At 36.0% G+C, this 27510-nt stretch overlaps 2 protein-coding genes and 1 long non-coding RNA gene across 3 annotated transcripts in view; all 3 read left to right on the top strand.

Moving 5' to 3' along the window:
- LOC309700493 (uncharacterized protein) overlaps positions 1–27510 on the top strand; it is a 2098293-nt gene that overhangs the window by 296004 nt on the left and 1774779 nt on the right. The gene's annotated exons all lie outside the window — the stretch shown is intronic.
- LOC309700558 (protein NLRC3-like) overlaps positions 1–27510 on the top strand; it is a 191047-nt gene that overhangs the window by 53659 nt on the left and 109878 nt on the right. The gene's annotated exons all lie outside the window — the stretch shown is intronic.
- The window catches only part of LOC309701558, a 49456-nt gene continuing 31421 nt past the window's right edge, over positions 9476–27510 (top strand). Inside the window, exon 1 of the long non-coding RNA XR_014275101.1 lies at positions 9476–9652. This is a non-coding gene — a long non-coding RNA (uncharacterized lncRNA). The remainder of the gene's footprint in view (positions 9653–27510) is intronic.

Raw genomic sequence — 27510 nt, 5'->3', positions numbered from 1 at the left:
AGTTTCTCACTCTCTCCTTTAAATCTCAGTTTTTTCTTCTTCACAGTTTATCTGTTAATTTATTAATGAATAACACTGAAAGAGTTTCTGTTATATTTCCCCTTGAACATCAGCTTATTAGGGCGGCATTAGGAAATAGCCCCCCCTCCAAAGAATGAATAAATGAATGATGATAATAATAAAATGATTCAAAAGCAGAGCTCAGAGTGGTAGAATGGTCAAACATGGATCCACGGGTGGTTCAACTGCATTTGGTGACGTGACTAAAGCAAATCTTTCAAATAATCCCACCATCAACGGGATGTTGTCTCCTTTACTACGGTTACTTTACTTGGTCGCCGTGTGAATTTCTTTGAAATGAACCAAATTCTTTTATTTGTCGGTTGTTGCATATTTAACCTCTACAGTCAGGAAAGGAGGAGATGAGGCCTCAACAATGTTGGGTTGTAGCTGTGCTTCAGGTTAGAGTGAGTGTCCATGGAATAAATGTAAGTCAGTGAACTGGAAACATGACTGTGTTCAAACTTTGTTTCCTTTTTATAATGAGTCTAATCAAAGGTGGACAGAAGTATCTCCACTGTGACTTTTCTGTGTCACCATCAGAGCTTCTGCACAGTGTTTCTGGGGCAGATAACATTGCAGCATTATGGAGACATTATGGAGACAAAAAGAAAAGCGTCTGGACTTCTTTAAGTTAAACTTAAAGAAGTCCAGACGCTTTTCTTGGACTGTTCAGTGTTGAGTCTCATTCACACACTCCCTCAGACTCTTCACACACACTGATTTGCTGACATAAACACACTCCTGTGTGCTTCACACACACACTGAGGACCATCTACAGACTGTGAGCTCCATCTTCTTTGTCTTTGGAGCCGAACTCTGACAAAGTCAGGAACAAAACTTTCTCCAGCGTGTGAACTTTCCTCCTAGACTCAGTCTGAGCAGTCAGACCACATATTTCTAAAGCAGCACATGAAGGTGTGGCTCACACACACACAGGTGAAGGAAACAGCTGCAGTATTAAAAACTGCTTCACTGTCTACAAATATATGAACTGAATGTTTCTTTCAGGCTGTAAAAACCTTATTTATCCTCCATTACAGTCCTGCATTCAGAGCATTACTTCTGTTATATTAGTACATGTATTTTATTCTGATGAACACATGAAACTCTGAGCTGGATTGAATCCATTGAATCAGAGTCCAGGACTCAGACTAAACACACTGAATGTGTCCTGAGCTCGGCCGCTGTTCCACAGTAACTGCTGTCAGAGTCACTGTTACTGAGTTAGCTTAGCTAGCAGGGCAGCTAGCAGTTAGAGTATGAACTCTGTACACAGCAAATCCAGCATGTCCAAATTAACACTGTCGGATTTGATTTCAACACTATTAAAGTGTCTATATGGGTCCACACCAGAGAGTGTTAATTTAACTCTTTTTGGAGAGTTGGTACGTTAACTCTGATTTAGTGTTAAACACCAAATCTGTCTGGAGTTGATAATTTAACACTTGGTGTTAAGAGTTTATATATTAACTCTCAAAGAGTATTTTAGTTTAACTACGTAAGAGTTATCTTCTAATTCATTCTAAAAAGCGGGAATTTTACTGTTCTGAACTTCTAGAAATTTCTTTTGGAAATAAACATTTACTAAAAAGATGCAATGGTTTTTGAAAAACATTTATTCTGAACTGTGCACCACAATTTCAAAACATTTTCTGAAAGATGTAACAGTGTACATGTTCTCACTTTCATTAGAATTTTGTTTATCAAAAGGTCTGACATGGTAAATGCAAATAACAGCATTCTCATCACTTATTTCTTCAATACAATATGCATGTCCTTCATTCATCCCTTTGTGGAACTTCAACGCACTTCTGCTCTCCCCCATATTCCATCTTCACAAGCATATCCTGTGTGGAGATTGAATAAAAATTAGTTGACACTAATTAACGGCACAAATAATCCAGTAAACAATTGCAGCACAGTAAAAAAAAAAGGAATCCTCTTTGAGCCATTACTTGTGTAAAGTATTTTCCCAAAAGACAAGGACACAGGCAACAGGTAATACTGAACTAAATGTAAAACCTCAACTTTTTTCATTTTTACCTAAACCGTGTGCACAAAACTCTGGAGGGATCTAAATGCTACCGTAGAACCCAGTCAGGACGTCTGCTACTGCTGTTTGCTCGTTTTTTTGTTTTTTTTTTATGGGCGATCGTTTTCAGGCTTCAAGTAGCACCATTACACCAACATTTCACATTCTAGACATTGTTTTAGGTGTATTTGACCAAAAGTTTGACTGAAAATTCACATGCAAGCTTTTTTTCAAGGCTGTGGTATTTGCCCGCAAACAATACCGTTCAGCTAGCTAAAACAGACTATTATGCTATCAGCGAGCAACATGGCTAATGCCTTTCACACAGCTTTGTCTCAACTCCAAAGAGCCACAGAAGTAAAAGCTAATAACAATTGAAACAATCTTTGAAAAAATGACTTACCAAGCATGGCAAACAACTCAAATATGTAGAGCAAAATGTTCTGAAACGGCTTCACTTCAGCTTCGATTGGAGCCGTGCTGGGGGTGGAGTCTGTGAATTTACTCTGTTGGTGTCATAGCCCCTCTAGGAGTTCAGAGTTAAGAGGTCAAGAGTTAATGTTTCCATTGTAACACCTCCAGATTTGAAATAGAAACACTCATTTTTAACACTCGATTTTAACTACTATCATTTTACACCTCAGAGTTACATTAAAAGAATGTGACTCTGCTTAGAGTAAAATTAACTCTACTTTTGCAAGGAGACTATTAACACCAAAAAATTTAACACTTTTGAATTTGCTGTGTAAGCAGTCAGCTCGGTCCTGGACATGGTTACTGACATAAAGCTGCTCTCTGCAGCCATGTTTGACCTGCTGCTTTGTAGGACTACAGTAATGGAGGATTTGGAGGCTGAACTGGGCTCTGTGACACTTTTTGTAGTGAACTGATGAAAGCTGTGTCTCAGATGGATGTTAGTCCAACACATCAGACACGACCTCTGCAGCTCTCAGTTGATGTGCACATGAATGTTTCCTCTGCAGGTGAAGGTAGAAAGTGTGTGTGAGCTGATGTGAACTGAGCAGCATGGATCAGTGTGAGGACAGAGAGGAGGGAGTCCCTCCCTCTAAAAGCACTCTGTGTGGGGAACATGAGAGCCAGACCAAAGCTCAGAGGTGAGATGACCATCTCTAACTGTCCATGACTCTTCTCCATGTCACAGCTCAGCACTCACATCACTGCTCCATCATTATTCACACTCATACCTCTGTGTGTGTTGTTTTAAAGCCCAGAGCTGTGGGGCGTACCAGGCTCAGCTGGACATAACCCTGAAACTAATCCAGAGCCTGGACCTGAACCCAGCTGTGTTTCCTTAAAGAGCAACAGGTCGAAGGGTGTTGGTGTAAAATTTAACAAAAGACTGTTATGTGACAAAGAGTAAGTACATTATTTTTATGAGTTTCACATTGTTCATCATGTCTTTAATTTAATATTTCCAGTTTTTCCTTCCTGTCTCATGAAGCTGTGACATTTATTCTTTTTCTTTTAGGATCAATAAGAGGCCAGAATCTCCTGGACCTGAACCCAGCTGTGTTTCCTTAAAGAGCAACGACTCGAAGGATGTTGTTATAAACTTTAAAGGCTGTTCTTCTGCTGCTGAGAGGTAATGTGTGTCTAGATGTTGTTCCTGACTCTGTATTTCTGAATAAATCCTCATGTTTAATATCAGCTCAGCTCTTTTTCACACATTTCTATGTTGGTATGTGAAGCGGTGTGTGTTGGAGTGTTTCCACAAACACAGCAGTCAGAGTGGAAAGAGTGGATGTTGTAGGAGATGTTTGTGTAGTGAAGAGGCTGAGTGTCTGTAGGACTCCAGCTGCTCCAGCAGGTGTCTCCTTTGTGCTTTGCTTCAAACACAGTGTAGGGAGGAGCTTCCACTCAGGTCTTTCAGGTGTTGCTGGATGGAGGAGGACAAATAGTTTTTCCCTTCAGTGACACTTCAGCAGCTCAATGTTCTGGGAGATGTTTGTCTTTATGAAGGTTTATGGATTCTTGTTCTTACTTTCGTGAAACTGAGCAATACATTTTCCATCTAACATTTAAAGTAAATTTCCAGGTGAATAAAAGATCTGCAGCTGCAGCCTCTGTGATGTTTCACAGTCTGAAAGTAACAAATTCAACCAGAGTTCAAACAAAGGCTTAATATACGTGTGTGTTTGATATAATGCCAACAAGTACAAACAGGTGTTCTTACAGGTCTTAATCACAGAGCTCTGATAAGTCTGGTGACTTTCACACTCAGCAGTTTTGCTGCCTTTTATTTTATATTGGCCTTTTTAAAGCCCTTCAAAGTCTCCCACATTCATACAGAGCTTTTAACACCAAACTCCTTTACAGTCCTTCTCCTCTCACACACGATCACACGACTGATTTGTCTGCAGCAGCTGTGTTACTGCTAGTATTTTATTATGTGTGTAATCTCCTCATATTGTTCCTGTGGTTTAGTTTGACTTCCTTCTGCAAACTCAGCTGCTCTGTTGCTGATACACGTCTCCATGAATATGATTGATCAGATGCTGCCAACACCATGTGTTTCATGTGAGCGCTCAGCTGAAACCCTGGGTTGACTTATCGAGTTAATAACAAGCTTCACGTGACTGTGAATGCTAAAGTGAATCCAGACTAGAAAAATTTGCATTTCCTGCGAAAATGCAGTGTGGATGCCTTAACGGCTGAAGATATCTGCTGAAAAAAGCTGAAAAAGTTGAAACAAAAAAAAAAAGATGCCCTGAGCAGGATTCGAACCTGGCCCTCCTGATCAAAGGGCAGCTATTTAGCTCACTGAGCCAAACACTTTCTCACAAAGAAAAGGTGGAGAGATTGACAATTGTGCTAGCAGAATTTGGGCAAAAAAAAGGGGTGAAAATTCTGCTGAAAAGAGTTCCATCAGCAGAATTTCTGCTGAAAAGAGGTGAATGAGCAGAATTCTGCTGAAAAGAGTTTTTTTCTGAAAACAGCAGAAAAAACTGAAAATTTTGCTGAAAAGAGTTGAATGAGCAGAATTCTGCTGAAAAGAGGTTTTTGCTGAAAAAGAGCTGATAAAGTTTGGATTTGTGCTGAAAAGGGGTTAAAAAAACTGAAAATTTTGCTGAAAAGGGGTGAATAAAATGAAATTTGTGTTGAAAAGAGTTTAAAAAAAGTTTAACTGTTAAGTGAAAGAAATGTTGCCATAAGCTGGATTTGAACCCAGGCCTCCCAGTCTGAGAACGGATGCTTATCTCACTGAGGTAAAGCACAGCTCAGCCCATCATGCAAAATCAGTGACCACATTGATAATGTGTTCCATTCATTTCAATGGTCAAAAGTCATAACACACATCAGCAGAAATAGCAGAATTTTTTAAAGTTTAAACATAGCATTTCTGCTAAAACTTAGTATTTATACTAAATAATATTTTTTTCCTGCCAAATCATAGCATTTGTGCTGGAACACAGAAAGTTCCACCAAATCATACAATTTGTACTAAAACATTATTTATGATTTAGCAGAAACATTGGGACTTGGTAGAAATACTATGATTTACATGAAATACTTTGACTTAGCAGAAGTACTACAATCTAGGAAAAAAGTACTAAAGCATAGCAGAAATTCTATCATTGAGCAGAATTACTAGGATTTAGAAGAAATACTAAGATTTGGCACAAACACTGATGTGGCTCAAGAACCTTTATTGTGCAGTTATACTATGATTTGGAAGAAATACTATACTTTGGCACAAATACTATGATTTGGAAGAAATACTATGTTTTAGCACAAATACTATGATTTGGCTCAAATACTATAACTATCCTCGGTCAGAAGGAGAGGCTGACATCCAGGGATTAGATTACCACAGGTGGAGTTTATTGCGGTCAGATGGATGGTACAGGGAGGTATGGCATACAGTAGGAGGATGTGGAGAGGTGATATGGTGTGGTTTCTATGATTAAGAACAGGGTATGCATTACAACATGCATACAGATTAAAGATTAAGAAAACTGGTAACAAATTCCTCCACTACAAATCAGTCTGATGCCACTTTTTACAGGGTTCCCGTTTACTAAGGCACTACCCAAAAGGCGCCACAAGAGGGCACTCCAACACAAGAGATGACCTATTTACACTGATGCACTTAGTAAACAGCCCCTACTTAGCCACTACATAATACAGTGATATTACAGTATACAAATTCACACGAATACTATGATTTGGCAGAAATACTATGACTGAGTAGTAATACTATAACATAACAGATTTCCTAAAAAAAACTATTAAATTGCAGTAATTCTATGACTTGGCAGAGATACTACGTTTTAGCACAAATACTATAACAACGCAGAAATACTATGACTTAGTAGTAATACTATAACATAACAGTTCAATGTTCTTGCACAAATACCACAATATGGCAGAAATACTATGTTTTAGCACAAATACTGTGATTTGGTATAAATACTATGATTTGGCACACATACTATATTCCGCAGATACACTATAACATAACAGATATGCTACAACTTAGTAGTAATACTATAACATAACAGAATTATTATTTGGGCACAAATACCACGATTTGGCAAAAATACTATGATTGGGTACAAATACTATGATTTGGCAATAATACTGCATTTTAACACAACTACTGAGATTTAATTGAAATACTATGATTTAGAAGAAATACTATTACTCCATACAAATACGATACTTTGGGACAAATACTATGTTTTGGTTCTAATACTATGATGTTCAACAAATACTATGATTTGGCACAAGTACTATGATTTAGTACAAATACTATGATTTGGCAGAAATACTATGCCTTAGTAGTAATACTATGACATAAAAGATATACTATGGTTTTGCAGACATACTATGATTTTGCACAAATACCATGATTTGGCACAAATGCTATGATTTAGCAGAAATACTATGATTGGGTACAAATACTATGATTTGGCAATAATACTGCGTTTTAACAACAACTACTGAGATTTGATTGAAATACTATGATTTAGAAGAAATACTATGACTCCATACAAATACGATGCTTTGGCACAAATACTGTGATTTGGCAGAAATACTATGACTTAGTAGTAATACTATAACATAACAGATTTCCTAAAAAAAACTATGAAATTGCAGTAATTCTATGACTTGGCAGAGATACTACGTTTTAGTACAAATACTATAACAATGCAGAAATACTATGACTTAGTAGTAATACTATAACATAACAGTTCAATGTTCTTGCACAAATACCACAATATGGCAGAAATACTATGTTTTACCACAAATACTGTGATTTGGTATAAATACTGCGATTTGGCACACATACTATGATTTGGCAGAAATACTATGCCTTGGTAGTAATACTATAACATAAGAGATATACTATGGTTTTGCAGACATACTATGTTTTTGCACAAATACCATGATTTGGCACAAATGCTATGATTTAGCAGAAATACTATGATTGGGTATAAATACTATGATTGGGCAGAAGTACCATGTTTCAGTACAAATACTATGATTTGGCAGGAATACTCTGGTTTAGCAGAAATACTCTGATTTAGCAGAAGTACTATCTTTTGGTAGAAATTCCTGCTAAAAGGTACTATTTCTGCGTTTTAGCAGAAATACTGTAATTTGGCATAAATACTATAATTTGGGATAAATACTATGATTTGGCACATATAATATATTCAGCACATATATTATAAAATAACAGAAATATTTGGCCCCAAAACCATGATTTTGCACAAATACCATGATTTTGCAAAAATACTATTAAATTGGCAGAAATACTATGATTTAGCAGAAATACTATGATTTGGCAAAAGTACTTAGATGTAGTAGTACTTTGCTTTAGCAGAATAACTATGATTGAGGAGTAATACCTAAACATAGGAGAAATATTGATACACAGACACACATACACAGAGAGTAAAGGGAACAGGAGCTGTGGAGAGTCTGGGCTTGGTATATGTAGGTCAGTTAAATTAGCTGCACCTGCTGTAGTCAGCCCTTACACACACAGACACAGAGAGAGGTGTGAGTTTTCTTCAGTGTATTTCTGACATTCAGGATTCCCCTCGAACAAATGGCCATAATTTCCTAACCGTAGAGGCTAGAACGGTCATTCAGGCATCGTTTTATTCAGAAGAGATGGGGGAATCTTCAGGTCTTCATAATTCAGAGATAAAACATAAATTCTTAAAGATATATGACTTGTAATACACTGTAACTGAGTAGAGGCGAAGCAAAAACTGCCTTGACTTGCGCTCAAACAACCTTTGGTAACTCTAAATCTATATGGAGCATCAAAATCATTCTTTCACCGTAAGAAACAGCAGGCTTTGGTGAACAGTCATGGAAATTTTCAGGGCTCTGTGGAAATCCATCAAAAAGATATGACGAGAGAAAAAGGTGGTTCATTTCCAGAGATTGAAATCTGATGAAATCTGAGCGAGGGACAAATTTCCTACCCTCAAACAAGTCCAACTCATTTCAGAACGGTAATAGGTGAGAAAGAAATTCTTGAATTGTGAGCGTCAGGAGTGTCTGAACATATACGGGGACAAGCCTCATGTCTTAACTTTGCTTCGTTAAGGAGATATGACAATTTGAAAATGCCTCTCATTAGAGAAATCCAGCGGTGATTTTGAACAAACTCTCCATTGAGTTTATATGGAGAGTTTTCTGACTTTGTGTTACTCTGAGGAGATTTGCAAAATATCTATGAGTCCCACAACAATGATAGTGACATTTTCTGAAAGCCAGCAAAAATACCTACGTTTTGGTGTATAATTTGTGGGGCTTGAGTGGAAATTGAGCGAGTAGCAAGAAGTTGTTTGGACATGAAGAGAAAATTCAAACAGTTTCACTGTCCCCTCTGAGTTAATTGCATAGCAACCATAGCAACGCATGTATTTTCTGAAAAATCACAATTTTGCAACTGAAAACTCAAAGAGGGATAAGATTAAAACGGTAGAAGATCTGAAAAAGCTGAATCATACAGGAATAGCCAAATCATTTGAGAACATTTTAAAGTTTGAATGAAGTTTCTAGGTGAAAGTATGAGGCAGTAGTTAAGTTTCAAAGACAAGAAAGTTTTAGCAGAATTGTGGAAGTTTCCCATTCATTTCAATGGGACAAATTAAAGGAAAAAAGTGTAATATTTTAAAAAGTATAATAGTAATAAACACCAAAAGTCATAGCCGGCATTAGCAGAAAGAGCAGAACAGTTTAGAGTTTGAACGGTGAAAATAGCACAAAAATTGTGGAAGTAGATCCACGGCAAAAAGTGTACGGAAACACCCGGAATAATAATAAAGAAGAAAGAGAAACAGGATCTCAATAGTGTGGATGCCTATTAAGGCATCCACACAATAAAGGAAAGAGACCCTGCTAATGTTGGACTCACTTCTTAGTGTAGATCCCAGGAGGAAGTTCAACATAGCCATTCTTTGTGCTAGCTCGACCAAACCTGAGACCACAGTGCAGGATAATGATCATCATCTGTCTCTGTCAAGGACATTTAAAATCCACAAATAACAAACATAATTATATTTGATCATTGTGTGGATGCTTTAAGCATCCACACTATTGAGTTCCTGTTTCTCTTTATTCTTTATTATCTTTATTATTATTGTGTGGATGCTTAAGCATCCACACTATAGAGTTCCTGTTTCTCTTTATTCTTTATTATTATTATTGTGTGGATGCTTTAAGCATCCACACTATTGAGTTCCTGTTTCTCTTTATTCTTTATTATTATTATTCCGGGTGTTTCCGTACACTTTTCGCCGTAGAACTACTTCCACAATTTTCAGCCGATTTTCACCGTTCAAATTTTAAACTATTCAACTATTTTTGCTAATGCCGGCTATGACTTTTGCTATTTTTAACTATTATACTTTTTAAAATATTCCACTTTTTTCCTTTAATTTGTCCCATTGAAATGAATGGGAAACTTCAGCAATTCTGCTAAAATTTGCTTGTTTTTGAAACTTAACTACTTCCTCATACTTTCACCTAGAACAACCATTCAAATTTTAAAATGTTCACAAATTATTGGGCTATTCTGGTATGATTCAGCTTTTTCAAATGTTTTACTGTTTTACTTTTATGCCTCTTAAAGTTTTGAGTTGCAAAATTTTGATTTTTCACAAAATACATGCGTTGTTATGGTTGCTATGCTCTTGGCTTCCAGTGTGACACTGAAGCTTTTGCAGTCTTCTCTTCATGTCCGAACAACTGTTTGCTACTTGCTCAATTTTCACTCAACTTCCACAAATTATATATCAAAACGTAGGTATTTTTGCTGGCTTTCAGAAAATGTCACTATCATTGTTGTGGGATTTATAGAATTTTTGCAAATCTCCTCAGACTAACACAAGGTCAGAAAACTCTCCATATAAAGTCAATGGAGAGCTTGTTCAAAATCATCGCTGCATTTCTGTAATGAGAGGCATATTCGAATCGTCATATCTCCTTAACGAAGCAAAGTTAAGACATGAGGCTTGTCCCCGTATATCTTCAGACACTCCTGACGCTCACAATTCAAGAATTTCTTTCTCAACTATTACCGTTCTGAAATGAATTGGACTTGTTTGAGGGTAGGAAATTTGTCCTTTGCTCAGATTTCTTCAGATTTCAAACTGTGGAAATGAACCACTTTTTTCTCTCGTCATAACTTTTTGTTGGATTTCCACAGAGACCTGAAAATTTCTATGACTGTTCACCAAAGCCTGCTGTCTCTTACGGTGAAAGAATGATATCGATACTCCAAATAGATTTAGAGTTAGAAAGCGTTGTTTGAGGGCAAGTCAAGGCAGTTTTTGCTTCGCTCTGCTCAGTTATGGTGCATTAGAAGTCTAATATCTTTAATAATTCATATTTTAATGATAAATTGTTAACACTGGAAGATTCCCCCATCTCTTCTGAACAAAACGGTGTAAGAATGACCGCTCTAGCCCCTACGGTTAGGAAATTATGGTCATTTGTTTGAGGGGAGTCCTCACTATGAGAAATAGGCTGCAATAATCCTGTGCCTCTCTGTGCTGCGTGTGTAAAAAGATGCACCTGTTTTGGCGGGAAAACGTAAACAGCCACTCTGATTGGTGGATTTAAATTCGGCAGCTCTCTCCCTCTGTGTGTGTGTGTGTGTGTGTGTGTGTGTGTGTTTAGTGGGAGAGAGAGGACCCTGCCCTTATTTGGCAGCATGTCATTGTAGGATTTAAATTGAATATAGTTAGACTGGTTGACTGGATTAGAGCCTGTGTTTGTGTGTCCCTCTGTGCATTTGTGTTCCAATATGCCTCCATATTTGTAATTTTGTAAGTTATTACTATTCTGCTAAATCATACGATTTCTGCTTTTCATAGGATTTGTGCCTAATATAGTATTTCTGCTAAATATAGTATTTCTGCTTTTTTATAGGATTTGTGCCTAACATAGTATTTCTGCTTTTTATAGGATTTGTGCCTAATATAGTATTTCTGCTTTTTATAGGATTTGTGCCTAATATAGTATTTCTGCTTTTTATAGGATTTGTGCTTAATATAGTATTTCTACTAAATTATAGTATTTCTGCTTTTTATAGTATTTGTGCTAAAACATAGTATTTCTACTAAATGTAGTATTTCTGCTTTTTATACTATTTGTGCTAAATTATAATATTTCTGCTTTTTATACTATTTGTGCTAAATTATAATATTTCTGCTTTTTATACTATTTGTGGTAAAACATAGTATTTCTACTAAATGTAGTATTTATGCTTAATCATAGTATTTCTGCTTATTATAGGATTTGTGCTTAATATAGTATTTCTGCTAAATTATAGTATTTCTGCTTTTTATAGTATTCGTGCTAAAACATAGTATTTCTACTAAATGTAGTATTTATGCTTAATCATAGTATTTCTATATATTTCTGCCAGGTCCCCAGGCAGCCAATCCTCTGTGAGGACTTAGACATTCAAATTTTCAAATCAGGGCCTGCACGGTTTCCCAGCCAATCATATATGTGTCCTGAGGCATTCAAATTTGCATATTGGGGCCTTCATGGCTTCTAAGCCAGCCAATCATATCTGAGGGCTGAGGAATTCAAATCCACAAATCAGGGCCTGCACGGCTTCCCAGGCAGCCAATCATATATGTGGCCTCAGGCATTCAAATTTGCATATTGGGGGAATTCGTGGCTTCTAAGTCAACAAGTCATCCATGTCGTATATCTCTAAAAATTCACATTTTAATGATAAATTGTTAACACTGGAAGATTCCCCCATCTCTTCTGAACAAAACGGTGTAAGAATGACCGCTCTAGCCCCTACAGTTAGGAAATTATGGTCATTTGTTTGAGGGGAGTCCTCACTATGAGAAATAGACTGCAATAATCCTGTGCCTCTCTGTGCTGCGTGTGTAAAAAGATGCACCTGTTTTGGCGGGAAAAAGTACACAGGCTCTCTGATTGGTGGATTCAAATTCAGCAGCTCCCAGGCTGACCTAGAAACTTACTTCTCTCTCCCTGTGCATTTTTTTGCTGATTTTTTTCATTTAACAAGTATATTTGAGGGACCCTCAGCATGTTCAGCATTTTTTCAGCTGTCCATTTTGCTTTTCCAATTTTTCTGTTTAACTTATTACTATTGTGCTAAATCATACTGTTTCTGCTATTTTATAAGATTTGTGCTTTGGTGGATTCAAATTCAGCAGCTCTCTCCCTCTTTGTGTTTGTGTGTGTGTGTGTGTGTGTGTGTGTGTGTGTGTGTGTGACAGAGAGAGAGAGAGAGAGAGAGAGAAAGCCTTTTAATGGGATGATCTCATTGTAAGATTCAAATTCAATATATTTAGACTGGTTGACTGAATTGGATTTTGTGTGTGTGTCTCTCTGTGCATGTGTGTTTCCTCATGTGTACATATTTATAATTGTGTGGCTGTCATAAATTTTTTTGCAGATTTTTGTCATTTAACAAGTATATTTGAGGGAACCTTAGCATGTTCAGCATTTTTTCAGCTGTCCATTTTGCTTTTTCGATTTTTCTGTTTAACTTATTACTATTGTGCTAAATCATACTATTTCTGCTATTTTATAAGATTTGTGCTTAATATACTATTTCTGCTTTTATAGGATTTGTGCTTAATATAGTATTTCTGCTTTTTATAAGATTTGTGCTTAATATAGTATTTCTACTAAATGTAGTATTTATGCTTAATCATAGTATTTCTGCTTTTTATAGGATTTGTGCTTAATATAGTATTTCTGCTTTTTATAAGATTTGTGCTTAATATAGTATTTCTGCTAAATGTAGTATTTATGCTTAATCATACTATTTCTGCTTTTCATAGGATTTGTGCTTAATATAGTATTTCTGCTAAATTTAGTATTTCTGATTAATTATAGTTTTTCTACTAAATCATAGTACAGTATTTCTGCTTTTTATGGGATTTGTGCTAAAACAAAGTATTTCTACTAAATGTAGTATTTATGCTTAATCATACCATTTCTGCTTTTTATAGGATTTGTGCTTAATATAGTAATTCTGCTAAATTATAGTATTTCTGCCAAATTATAATATTTTTGCTAAAACATAGTCTTAATTTAAAATTACAATATTCATAGTTCATCACAGTGTCTCTGGTAAATCACAATATTTCTGCTCTGTTGTACTATTTTTCTAAATCATAGTGTTTCTGTAATGTTTAAGTATTTTTGGCTAAATATATTCTTTCTGTTATTTTATACTATTTCTCCTAAATTCTTGTATTTTTGAGAAGTTATCATGTTTCTGGTAAGTTACAATATTTCTGCTAAATTCTGCTATGCTATTGTATTTCTGCCAAGTATTATGTTTCCTCTAAGATATTGCAGTTCTGCTAAGTTATTCCATTTTAGCAAACTTCTTTTGCTTCTGCAAAGTTTTTACAATTTCTGCAACTTTTCAGCTTTTTCAGCTAGTTTTTGCATACAGCTTCAGCTTTAAGCATCCACACTGCATTTTCGCAGGAAATGCAAATTTTTCTAGTTGTGTGGATGCTTTAAGCATCCACACTATTGAGTTCCTGTTTCTCTTTATTGTGTGGATGCTTTAAGCATCCACACTATTGAGTTCCTGTTTCTCTTTATTCTTTATTATTCTTAGGACTTCCGTACACTTTTCGCCGTGGAACTACTTCCACAATTTTCAGCCGATTTTCACCGTTCAAACTTTAAACTATTCAGCTATTTTTGCTAATGCCGGCTATGACTTTTGCTATTTTTAACTATTATACTTTTTAAAATATTCCACTTTTTTCCTTTAATTTGTCCCATTGAAATGAATGGGAAACTTCAGCAATTCTGCTAAAATTTGCTTGTTTTTGAAACTTAACTACTTCCTCATATTTTCACGTAGAACAACCATTCAAATTTTAAAATGTTCACAAATTATTGGGCTATTCAGGTATGATTCAGCTTTTTCAAATCTTCTACTGTTTTACTTTTATGCCTCTTAAAGTTTTGAGTTGCAAAATTGTGATTTTTCACAAAATACATGTGTTGTTATGGTTGCTATGCTCTTGGCTTCCAGTGTGCCACTGAAGGTTTTGCAATTTTCACTTCATGTCCGAACAACTTCCTGCTACTTGCTCAATTTTCACTCAACTTCCACAAATTATACATCAAAACGTAGGTATTTTTGCTGGCTTTCAGAAAATGTCACCATCATTGTTGTGGGATTTATAGAATTTTTGCAAATCTCCTCAGACTAACACAAGGTCAGAAAACTCTCCATATAAAGTGAATGGAGAGCTTGTTCAAAATCACCGCTGGATTTCTGTAATGAGAGGCATATTCGAATCGTCATATCTCCTTAACGAAGCAAAGTTAAGACATGAGGCTTGTCCCCGAATATCTTCAGACACCCCTGACGCTCACAATTCAAGAATTTCTTTCTCACCTATTACCGTTCTGAAATGAGTTGGACTTGTTTGAGGGTAGGAAATTTGTCCTTCGCTCATATTTCTTCAGATTTCAAACTGTGGAAATGAACCACTTTTTTCTCTCGTCATAACTTTTTGTTGGATTTCCACAGAGACCTGAAAATTTCCATGATTGTTCACCAAAGCCTGCTGTCTCTTACGGTGAAAGAATGATATCGATACTCCAAATAGATTTCGAGTTAGAAAGCGTTGTTTGAGGGCAAGTCAAGGCAGTTTTTGCTTCGCTCTACTCAGTTATGGTGCATTACAAGTCAAATATCTTTAATAATTCATATTTTAATGATAAATTGTAAACACTGGAAGATTCCCCCATCTCTTCTGAACAAAACGGTGTAAGAATGACCGCTCTAGCCCCTACGGTTTGGAAATTATGGTCATTTGTTTGAGGGGAGTCCTCACTATGAGAAATAGGCTGCAATAATCCTGTGCCTCTCTGTGCTGCGTGTGTAAAAAGAGGCACATGTTTTGGCGGGAAAAAGTACACAGGCTCTCTGATTGGTGGATTCAAATTCAGCAGCTCCCAGGCTGACCTAGAAACTTACTTCTCTCTCCCTGTGCATTTTTTTGCTGATTTTTTCATTTAACAAGTATATTTGAGGGACCCTCAGCATGTTCAGCATTTTTTCAGCTGTCCATTTTGCTTTTCCAATTTTTCTGTTTAACTTATTACTATTGTGCTAAATAATACTATTTCTGCTATTTTATAAGATTTGTGCCTAATATAGTATTTCTGCTAAATTACAATATTTCTGCTTTTTATACTATTTGTGCTAAAACATAGTATTTCTACTAAATGTAGTATTTATGCTTAATCATACTATTTCTGCTTTTTATGGGATTTGTGCCTAATATAGTATTTCTGCTTTTTATAGGATTTTTGCTCAAACATAGTATTTCTACTAAATGTAGTGTTTATGCTTAATCATCCTATTTCTGCTTTTTATAGGATTTGTGCTTAATATAGTATTTCTGCTAAATTATAGTATTTCTGCTTTTTATAGTATTTGTGCTAAAACATAGTATTTCTACTAAATGTAGTATTTATGCTTAATCATAGTATTTCTATATATTTCTGCCAGGTCCCCAGGCAGCCAATCCTCTGTGAGGACTGAGAAATTCAAATTTTCAAATCAGGGCCTGCACGGCTTCCCAGCCAATCATATATGTGTCCTGAGGCATTCAAATTTGCATATTGGGGCCTTCATGGCTTCTAAGCCAGCCAATCATATCTGAGGGCTGAGGAATTCAAATCCACAAATCAGGGCCTGCACAGCTTCCCAGCCAGCCAATCATGTATGTGGGCTCCAGGTATTCAAATTTGCATATTGGGGAATTCGTGGCTTCTAAGTCAACAAGTCATCCATGTCATATATCTCTAAAAATTCATATTTTAATGATAAATTGTCAACACTTGAAGATTCCCCCATCTCTTCTGAACAAAACGTTGTAAGAATGACCGCTCTAGCCGCTATGGTTAGGAAATTATGGTCATTTGTTTGAGGGGAATCCTCACTATGTGAAATAAACTGAAAGAAGCAGGTCTATGTCTCTGTGCTGCGTGTGTAAAAAGATGCACCTGTTTTGGCGGGAAAACGTAAACAGCCTCTCTGATTGGTGGATTCAAATTCAGCAGCTCCCAGGCTGACCTAGAAACTTAGTCCTCTCTCCCTGTGTGTGTGTGTGTGTGTGTGTGTGTGTGTGTGTGTGTGTGTGTGTGTGTGTGTGTGTGTGTGTTTAGTGGGAGAGAGAGGACCCTGCCCTTATTTGACAGCATGTCATTGTAGGATTTAAATTGAACATAGTTAGACTGGTTGACTGGATTAGAGCCTGTGTTTGTGTGTCCCTCTGTGCATTTGTGTTTCAATAAGTTATTACTATTCTGCTAAATCATAGTATTTCTGGTACTTTTCGGTACTTGTGCTAAATACAGTATTTCTGCTAAATCATACTATTTCTGCTTTTCATAGGATTTATGCCTAATATAGTATTTCTGCTAAATTATAGTATTTCTGCTTTTTATAGGATTTGTGCCTAACATAGTATTTCTGCTAAATTATAGTATTTCTGCTTTTTATAGGATTTGTGCCTAACATAGTATTTCTGCTAAATTATAGTATTTCTGCTTTTTATACTATTTGTTCTAAATTATAGTATTTCTGCTTTTTATAGGATTTGTGCTTAATATAGTATTTCTGCTAAATTATAGTTTTTCTTCTTTTTATAATATTTGTGCTAAAACATAGTATTTCTACTAAATGTAGTATTTATGCTTAATAATAGTATTTCTATATATTTCTGCCAGGTCCCCAGGCAGCCAATCCTCTGTGAGGACTGAGACATTCAAATTTTCAAATCAGGGCCTGCACAGTTTCCCAGCCAATCAAATAAGTGTCCTGAGGCATTCAAATTTGCATATTCGGGCCTTCGTGGCTTCTAAGCCAGCCAATCATATCTGAGGGCTGAGGAATTCAAATCCACAAATCAGGGCCTGCACGGCTTCCCAGGCAGCCAATCACATATGTGGTCTCAGGCATTCAAATTTGCATATTGGGGAATTCGTGGCTTCTAAGTCAACAAGTCATCCATGTCATATATCTCTAAAAATTCATATTTTAATATTAAATTGTCAACACTTGAAGATTCCCCCATCTCTTCTGAACAAAACGGTGTAAGAATGACCGTTCTAGCCCCTACGGTTAGGAAATTATGGTCATTTGTTTGAGGGGAGTCGTCACTATGAGAAATAGACTGCAATAATCCTGTGCCTCTCTCTGCTGCGTGTGTAAAAAGATGCACCTTTTTTGGCGGGAAAACGTAAACAGCCACTCTGATTGGTGGATTTAAATTCGGCAGCTCTCTCCCTCTGTGTCTGTCTGTGTGTGTGTGTGTGTGTGTGTGTGTGTGTGTGTGTGTGTGTGTGTGTGTGTTTAGTGGGAGAGAGAGGACCCTGCCCTTATTTGGCAGCATGTCATTGTAGGATTTAAATTGAATATAGTTAGACTGATTGACTGGATTAGAGCCTGTGTTTGTGTGTCCCTCTCTGCATTTCTGTTTCAATATGCCTCCATATTTGTAATTTTGTAAGTTATTCTGCTAAATCATAGTATTTCTGGTACTTTTTGGTACTTGTGCTAAATACAGTATTTCTGCTAAATTATAGTATTTCTGCTTTATTATACTATTTGTGCTAAAACATAGTATTTCTACTAAATGTAGTATTTCTGCTTTTTATACTATTTGTGCTAAATTATAATATTTCTGCTTTTTATACTATTTGTGCTAAATTATAATATTTCTGCTTTTTATACTATTTGTGCTAAATTATAATATTTCTGCTTTTTATACTATTTGTGCTAAAACATAGTATTTCTACTAAATGTAGTATTTCTGCTTTTTATACTATTTGTGCTAAATTATAATATTTCTGCTTTTTATACTATTTGTGCTAAATTATAATATTTCTGCTTTTTATACTATTTGTGCTAAATTATAATATTTCTGCTTTTTATACTATTTGTGCTAAAACATAGTATTTCTACTAAATGTAGTATTTATGCTTAATCATACTATTTCTGCTTTTTATAGGATTTGTGCCTAATATAGTATTTCTGCTTTTTATAGGATTTGTGCTTAATATAGTATTTCTGCTAAATTATAGTATTTCTGCTTTTTATAGTATTTGTGCTAAAACATAGTATTTCTACTAAATGTAGTATTTATGCTTAATCATAGTATTTCTATATATTTCTGCCAGGTCCCCAGGCACCCAATCCTCTGTGAGGACTTAGACATTCAAATTTTCAAATCAGGGCCTGCACGGTTTCCCAGCCAATCATATAAGTGTCCTGAGGCATTCAAATTTGCATATTGGGGCCTTCATGGCTTCTAAGCCAGCCAATCATATCTGAGGGCTGAGGAATTCAAATCCACAAATCAGGGCCTGCACGGCTTCCCAGGCAGCCAATCATATATGTGGCCTCAGGCATTCAAATTTGCATATTGGGGGAATTCGTGGCTTCTAAGTCAACAAGTCATCCATGTCGTATATCTCTAAAAATTCACATTTTAATGATAAATTGTTAACACTGGAAGATTCCCCCATCTCTTCTGAACAAAACGGTGTAAGAATGACCGCTCTAGCCCCTACGGTTAGGAAATTATGGTCATTTGTTTGAGGGGAGTCCTCACTATGAGAAATAGGCTGCAATAATCCTGTGCCTCTCTCTGCTGCGTGTGTAAAAAGATGCACCTGTTTTGGCGGGAAAAAGTACACAGGCTCTCTGATTGGTGGATTCAAATTCAGCAGCTCCCAGGCTGACCTAGAAACTTACTTCTCTCTCCCTGTGCATTTTTTTGCTGATTTTTTCATTTAACAAGTATATTTGAGGGACCCTCAGCATGTTCAGCATTTTTTCAGCTGTCAATTTTGCTTTTCCAATTTTTCTGTTTAACTTATTACTATTGTGCTAAATCATACTGTTTCTGCTATTTCATAAGATTTGTGCTTAATATAGTATTTCTGCTTTTAATAGGATTTGTGCTTAATATAGTATTTCTGCTTTTTATAGAATTTGTGCTTAATATAGTATTTCTGCTTTTTATAGAATTTGTGCTTAATATAGTATTTCTGCTTTTTATAGAATTTGTGCTTAATATAGTATTTCTGCTTTTTATAGGATTTGTACCTAATATAGTATTTCTGCTTTTTATGTGATTTGTGCTTAATATGGTATTTCTGCTAAATTATAGTATTTCTGCTTTTTATAGTATTTGTGCTAAAACATAGTATTTCTACTAAATGTAGTATTTATGCTTAATCATAGTATTTCTATATATTTCTGCCAGGTCCCCAGGCAGCCAATCCTCTGTGAGGACTGAGACATTCAAATTTTCAAATCAGGGCCTGCACGGTTTCCCAGCCAATCATATAAGTGTCCTGAGGCATTCAAATTTGCATATTGGGGCCTTCATGGCTTCTAAGCCAGCCAATCATATCTGAGGGCTGAGGAATTCAAATCCACAAATCAGGGCCTGCACAGCTTCCCAGCCAGCCAATCATATATGTGGCCTCAGGCATTCAAATTTGCATATTGGGGAATTCGTGGCTTCTAAGTCAACAAGTCATCCATGTCATATATCTCTAAAAATTCATATTTTAATGATAAATTGTCAACACTTGAAGATTCCCCCATCACTTCTGAACAAAACGGTGTAAGAATGACCGTTCTAGCCCCTACGGTTAGGAAATTATGGTCATTTGTTTGAGGGGAGTCGTCACTATGAGAAATAGACTGCAATAATCCAGTGTCTCTCTCTGTGCTGCGTGTGTAAACAGAAGCACCCGTTTTGGTGGGGAAAAGTGCATAGCCTCTCTGATTGGTGGATTCAAATTCAGCAGCTCCCAGGCTGACCTAGAAACTTACTTCTCTCTCCCTGTGTGTGTGTGTGCGTGTGACAGAGAGAGAGAGAGAGAGAGAGAGAGAGAGAGAGAAAGGCTTTTAATGGGATGATCTCATTCTAAGATTTAAATTCAATATATTTAGACTGGTTGACTGAATTGGATCTTGTGTGTGGGTCTCTCTGTGCATGTGTGTTTCCTCATGTGTACATATTTGTGATTGTGTGGCTGTAATAAATTTTTTTTACAGATTTTTGTCATTTAACAAGTATATTTGAGGGACCCTCAGCATGTTCAGCATTTTTTCAGCTGTCCATTTTGCTTTTCCAATTTTTCTGTTTAACTTATTACTATTGTGCTAAATCATACTGTTTCTGCTATTTTATAAGATTTGTGCTTAATATACTATTTCTGCTTTTATAGGATTTGTGCTTAATATAGTATTTCTGCTAAATGTAGTATTTATGCTTAATCATACTATTTCTGCTTTTCATAGTATTTGTGCTTAATATAGTATTTCTGCTAAATTTAGTATTTCTGATTAATTATAGTTTTTCTACTAAATCATAGTATAGTATTTCTGCTTTTTATGAGATTTGTGCTAAAATAAAGTATTTCTACTAAATGTAGTATTTGTGCTTAATCATACCATTTCTGCTTTTTATAGGATTTGTGCTTAATATAGTATTTCTGCTAAATTATAGTATTTCTGCCAAATTATAATATTTGTGCTAAAACATAGTCTCAATTTAAAATTACAATATTCATAGTTCATCACAGTGTCTCTGGTAAATCACAATATTTCTGCTCTGTTGTACTATTTTTCTAAATCATAGTGTTTCTGTAATGTTTAAGTATTTTTGGCTAAATATATTCTTTCTGTTATCTTATACTATTTCTCCTAAATTCTTGTATTTTTGAGAAGTTATCATGTTTCTGGTAAGTTACAATATTTCTGCTAAATTCTGCTATGCTATTGTATTTCTGCCAAGTATTATGTTTCCTCTAAGATATTGCAGTTCTGCTAAGTTATTCCATTTTAGCAAACTTCTTTTGCTTCTGCAAAGTTTTTACAATTTCTGCAACTTTTCAGCTTTTTCAGCTACTTTTTGCATACAGCTTCAGCTTTAAGCATCCACACTGCATTTTCGCAGGAAATGCAAATTTTTCTAGTTCTTTATTATTATTCTTCAAGTTGCTTCCGTACACTTTTCGCCGTGGAACTACTTCCACAATTTTTGTGCTATTTTCACCGTTCAAATTTTAAACTATTCTACTATTTCTGCTTATTCCGGCTATGACTTTTGCTATTTTTTGCTATTATACTTTTTAAAATATTAAGCTTTTTTCCTTTAATTTGTCCCATTGAAATGAATGGGAAACTTCTGCAATTCTGCTAAAATTTGCTTGTTTTTGAAACTTAACTACTTCCTCACACTTTTGCCTAGAACAACCATTCAAACTTTAAAATGTTCACAAATTATTGGGCTATTCATGTATGATTCAGCTTTTTCAAATCTTTTACTGTTTTACTTTTATGCCTCTTAAAGTTTTGAGTTGCAAAATTGTGATTTTTCACAAAATACATGCGTTGTTATGGTTGCTATGCTCTTGGCTTCCAGTGTGCCACTGAAGGTTTTGCAATTTTCACTTCATGTCCGAACAACTTCCTGCTACTTGCTCAATTTTCACTCAACTTCCACAAATTATACATCAAAACGTAGGTATTTTTGCTGGCTTTCAGAAAATGTCACTATCATTGTTGTGGTATTCATAGAACTTTCGCAAATCTCCTCAGACCAACACAATGTCGAAAAACTCTCCATATAAAGTCAATGGAGAGCTTGTTCAAAATCATCGCTGGATTTCTGTAATGAGAGGCATATTCGAATCGTCATATCTCCTTAACGAAGCAAAGTTAAGACATGAGGCTTGTCCCCGTATATCTTCAGACACTCCTGACGCTCACAATTCAAGAATTTCTTTCTCACCTATTACCGTTCTGAAATGAGTTGGACTTGTTTGAGGGTAGGAAATTTGTCCTTCGCTCAGATTTCTTCAGATTTCAAACTGTGGAAATGAACCACTTTTTTCTCTCGTCATAACTTTTTGTTGGATTTCCACAGAGACCTGAAAATTTCCATGATTGTTCACCAAAGCCTGCTGTCTCTTACGGTGAAAGAATGATATCGATACTCCAAATAGATTTCGAGTTAGAAAGCGTTGTTTGAGGGCAAGTCAAGGCAGTTTTTGCTTCGCTCTACTCAGTTATGGTGCATTAGAAGTCAAATATCTTTAATAATTCATATTTTAATGATAAATTGTTAACACTGGAAGATTCCCCCATCTCTTCTGAACAAAACGGTGTAAGAATGACCGCTCTAGCCCCTACGGTTAGGAAATTATGGTCATTTGTTTGAGGGGAGTCCTCACTATGAGAAATAGGCTACAATAATCCTGTGCCTCTCTGTGCTGCGTGTGTAAAAAGATGCACCTGTTTTGGCGGGAAAACGTAAACAGCCACTCTGATTGGTGGATTTAAATTCGGCAGCTCTCTCCCTCTGTGTCTGTCTGTGTTGTGTGTGTGTGTGTGTGTGTGTGTGTGTGTGTGTTTAGTGGGAGAGAGAGGACCCTGCCCTTATTTGGCAGCATGTCATTGTAGGATTTAAATTGAATATAGTTAGACCGGTTGACTGGATTAGAGCCTGTGTTTGTGTGTCCCTCTGTGCATTTGTGTTTCAATATGCCTCCATATTTGTAATTTTGTATTCTATTTGTGCCTAATATAGTATTTCTGCTTTTTATAGGATTTGTGCCTAATATAGTATTTCTGCTTTTTATAGGATTTGTACCTAATATAGTATTTCTGCTTTTTATAGGATTTGTGCTTAATATAGTATTTCTGCTAAATTATAGTATTTCTGCTTTTTATAGTATTTGTGCTAAAACATAGTATTTCTACTAAATGTAGTATTTATGCTTAATCATAGTATTTCTATATATTTCTGCCAGGTCCCCAGGCAGCCAATCCTCTGTGAGGACTTAGACATTCAAATTTTCAAATCAGGGCCTGCACGGTTTCCCAGCCAATCATATATGTGTCCTTAGGCATTCAAATTTGCATATTGGGGCCTTCATGGCTTCTAAGCCAGCCAATCATATCTGAGGGCTGAGGAATTCAAATCCACAAATCAGGGCCTGCACAGCTTCCCAGCCAGCCAATCATGTATGTGGGCTCCAGGTATTCAAATTTGCATATTGGGGAATTCGTGGCTTCTAAGTCAACAAGTCATCCATGTCATATATCTCTAAAAATTCATATTTTAATGATAAATTGTCAACACTTGAAGATTCCCCCATCTCTTCTGAACAAAACGGTGTAAGAATGACCGCTCTAGCCCCTATGGTTAGGAAATTATGGTCATTTGTTTGAGGGGAATCCTCACTATGTGAAATAAACTGAAAGAAGCAGGTCTATGTCTCTGTGCTGCGTGTGTAAAAAGATGCACCTGTTTTGGCGGGAAAACGTAAACAGCCTCTCTGATTGGTGGATTCAAATTCAGCAGCTCCCAGGCTGACCTAGAAACTTAGTCCTCTCTCCGTGTGTGTGTGTGTGTGTGTGTGTGTTTAGTGGGAGAGAGAGGACCCTGCCCTTATTTGGCAGCATGTCATTGTAGGATTTAAATTGAACATAGTTAGACTGGTTGACTGGATTAGAGCCTGTGTTTGTGTGTCCCTCTGTGCATTTGTGTTTCAATAAGTTATTACTATTCTGCTAAATCATAGTATTTCTGGTACTTTTCGGTACTTGTGCTAAATACAGTATTTCTGCTAAATCATACTATTTCTGCTTTTCATAGGATTTATGCCTAATATAGTATTTCTGCTAAATTATAGTATTTCTGCTTTTTATAGGATTTGTGCCTAACATAGTATTTCTGCTAAATTATAGTATTTCTGCTTTTTATAGGATTTGTGCCTAACATAGTATTTCTGCTAAATTATAGTATTTCTGCTTTTTATACTATTTGTTCTAAATTATAGTATTTCTGCTTTTTATAGGATTTGTGCTTAATATAGTATTTCTGCTAAATTATAGTTTTTCTTCTTTTTATAGTATTTGTGCTAAAACATAGTATTTCTACTAAATGTAGTATTTATGCTTAATAATAGTATTTCTATATATTTCTGCCAGGTCCCCAGGCAGCCAATCCTCTGTGAGGACTGAGACATTCAAATTTTCAAATCAGGGCCTGCACAGTTTCCCAGCCAATCAAATAAGTGTCCTGAGGCATTCAAATTTGCATATTGGGGCCTTCGTGGCTTCTAAGCCAGCCAATCATATCTGAGGGCTGAGGAATTCAAATCCACAAATCAGGGCCTGCACGGCTTCCCAGCCAGCCAATCACATATGTGGTCTCAGGCATTCAAATTTGCATATTGGGGAATTCGTGGCTTCTAAGTCAACAAGTCATCCATGTCATATATCTCTAAAAATTCATATTTTAATATTAAATTGTCAACACTTGAAGATTCCCCCATCTCTTCTGAACAAAACGGTGTAAGAATGACCGTTCTAGCCCCTACGGTTAGGAAATTACGGTCATTTGTTTGAGGGGAGTCGTCACTATGAGAAATAGACTGCAAAAATCCTGTGTCTCTCTGTGCTGCTGCGTGTGTAAACAGATGCACCTGTTTTGGTGGGGAAAAGTGCACAGGCTCTCTGATTGGTGGATTCAAATTCACCAGCTCCCAGGCTGACCTAGAAACTTACTTCTCTCTCCCTGTGTGTCTGTGTGTGTGTGTGTGTGTCTGTGTGTGACAGAGAGAGAGAGAGAGAGAGAGAGAGAGAGAGAGAAAGGCTTTTAATGGGATGATCTCATTCTAAGATTTAAATTCAATATATTCAGACTGGTTGACTGAATTGGATCTTGTGTGTGGGTCTCTCTGTGCATGTGTGTTTCCTCATGTGTACATATTTGTGATTGTGTGGCTGTAATAAATTTTTTTGCAGATTTTTGTCATTTAACAAGTATATTTGAGGGACCCTCAGCATGTTCAGCATTTTTTCAGCTGTCCATTTTGCTTTTCCAATTTTTCTGTTTAACTTATTACTATTGTGTTGTACTATTTTTCTAAATCATAGTGTTTCTGTAATGTTTAAGTATTTTTGGCTAAATATATTCTTTCTGTTATCTTATACTATTTCTCCTAAATTCTTGTATTTTTGAGAAGTTATCATGTTTCTGGTAAGTTACAATATTTCTGCTAAATTCTGCTATGCTATTGTATTTCTGCCAAGTATTATGTTTCCTCTAAGATATTGCAGTTCTGCTAAGTTATTCCATTTTAGCAAACTTCTTTTGCTTCTGCAAAGTTTTTACAATTTCTGCAACTTTTCAGCTTTTTCAGCTACTTTTTGCATACAGCTTCAGCTTTAAGCATCCACACTGCATTTTCGCAGGAAATGCAAATTTTTCTAGTTATTATTATTATTATTCTTAGGACTTCCGTACACTTTTCGCCGTTAAACTACTTCCACAATTTTCAGCCGATTTTCACCGTTCAAATTTTAAACTATTCAGCTATTTTTGCTCTTTCCGGCTATGACTTTTGCTATTTTTAACTATTATACTTTTTAAAATATTCCACTTTTTTCCTTTAATTTGTCCCATTGAAATGAATGGGAAACTTCTGCAATTCTGCTAAAATTTGCTTGTTTTTGAAACTTAACTACTTCCTCATATTTTCACCTAGAACAACCATTCAAACTTTAAAATGTTCACAAATTATTGGGCTATTCAGGTATGATTCAGCTTTTTCAAATCTTCTACTGTTTTACTTTTATGCCTCTTAAAGTTTTGAGTTGCAAAATTGTGATTTTTCACAAAATACATGCGTTGTTATGGTTGCTATGCTCTTGGCTTCCAGTGTGTCACTGAAGGTTTTGCAGTCTTCTCTTCATGTCCGAACAACTGTTTGCTACTTGCTCAATTTTCACTCAACTTCCACAAATTATACATCAAAACGTAGGTATTTTTGCTGGCTTTCAGGAAATGTCACTATCATTGTTGTGGGATTTATAGAATTTTCGCAAATCTCCTCAGACCAACACAATGTCAGAAAACTCTCCATATAAAGTCAATGGAGAGCTTGTTCAAAATCACCGCTGGATTTCTGTAATGAGAGGCATATTCGAATCGTCATATCTCCTTAACGAAGCAAAGTTAAGACATGAGGCTTGTCCCCGAATATCTTCAGACACCCCTGACACTCACAATTCAAGAATTTCTTTCTCACCTATTACCGTTCTGAAATGAGTTGGACTTGTTTGAGGGTAGGAAATTCGTCCTTCGCTCAGATTTCTTCAGATTTCAAACTGTGGAAATGAACCACTTTTTTCTCTCGTCATAACTTTTTGTTGGATTTCCACAGAGACCTGAAAATTTCCATGACTGTTCACCAAAGCCTGCTGTCTCTTACGGTGAAAGAATGATATCGATACTCCAAATAGATTTCAAGTCACAAAGCGTTGTTTGAGGGCAAGTCAAGGCAGTTTTTGCTTCGCTCTACTCAGTTATGGTGCATTAGAAGTCAAATATCTTTAATAATTCATATTTTAATGATAAATTGTAAACACTGGAAGATTCCCCCATCTCTTCTGAACAAAACGGTGTAAGAATGACCGCTCTAGCCCCTACGGTTAGGAAATTATGGTCATTTGTTTGAGGGGAGTCCTCACTATGAGAAATAGGCTGCAATAATCCTGTGCCTCTCTGTGCTGCGTGTGTAAAAAGAGGCACATGTTTTGGCGGGAAAGAGTGCACAGGCTCTCTGATTGGTGGATTCAAATTCAGCAGCTCCCAGGCTGACCTAGAAACTTACTTCTCTCTCCCTGTGCATTTTTTTGCTGATTTTTTCATTTAACAAGTATATTTGAGGGACCCTCAGCATGTTCAGCATTTTTTCAGCTGTCCATTTTGCTTTTCCAATTTTTCTGTTTAACTTATTACTATTGTGCTAAATCATACTATTTCTGCTATTTTATAAGATTTGTG

This window comes from Aulonocara stuartgranti (genome assembly GCF_965226115.1).
Source record: "Aulonocara stuartgranti genome assembly, chromosome: 3".
NCBI lineage: Eukaryota > Metazoa > Chordata > Actinopteri > Cichliformes > Cichlidae > Aulonocara > Aulonocara stuartgranti.
The sequence above is the reverse complement of the archived record's forward strand: the minus strand, read 5'-3'. Positions and strand labels throughout refer to the sequence as shown.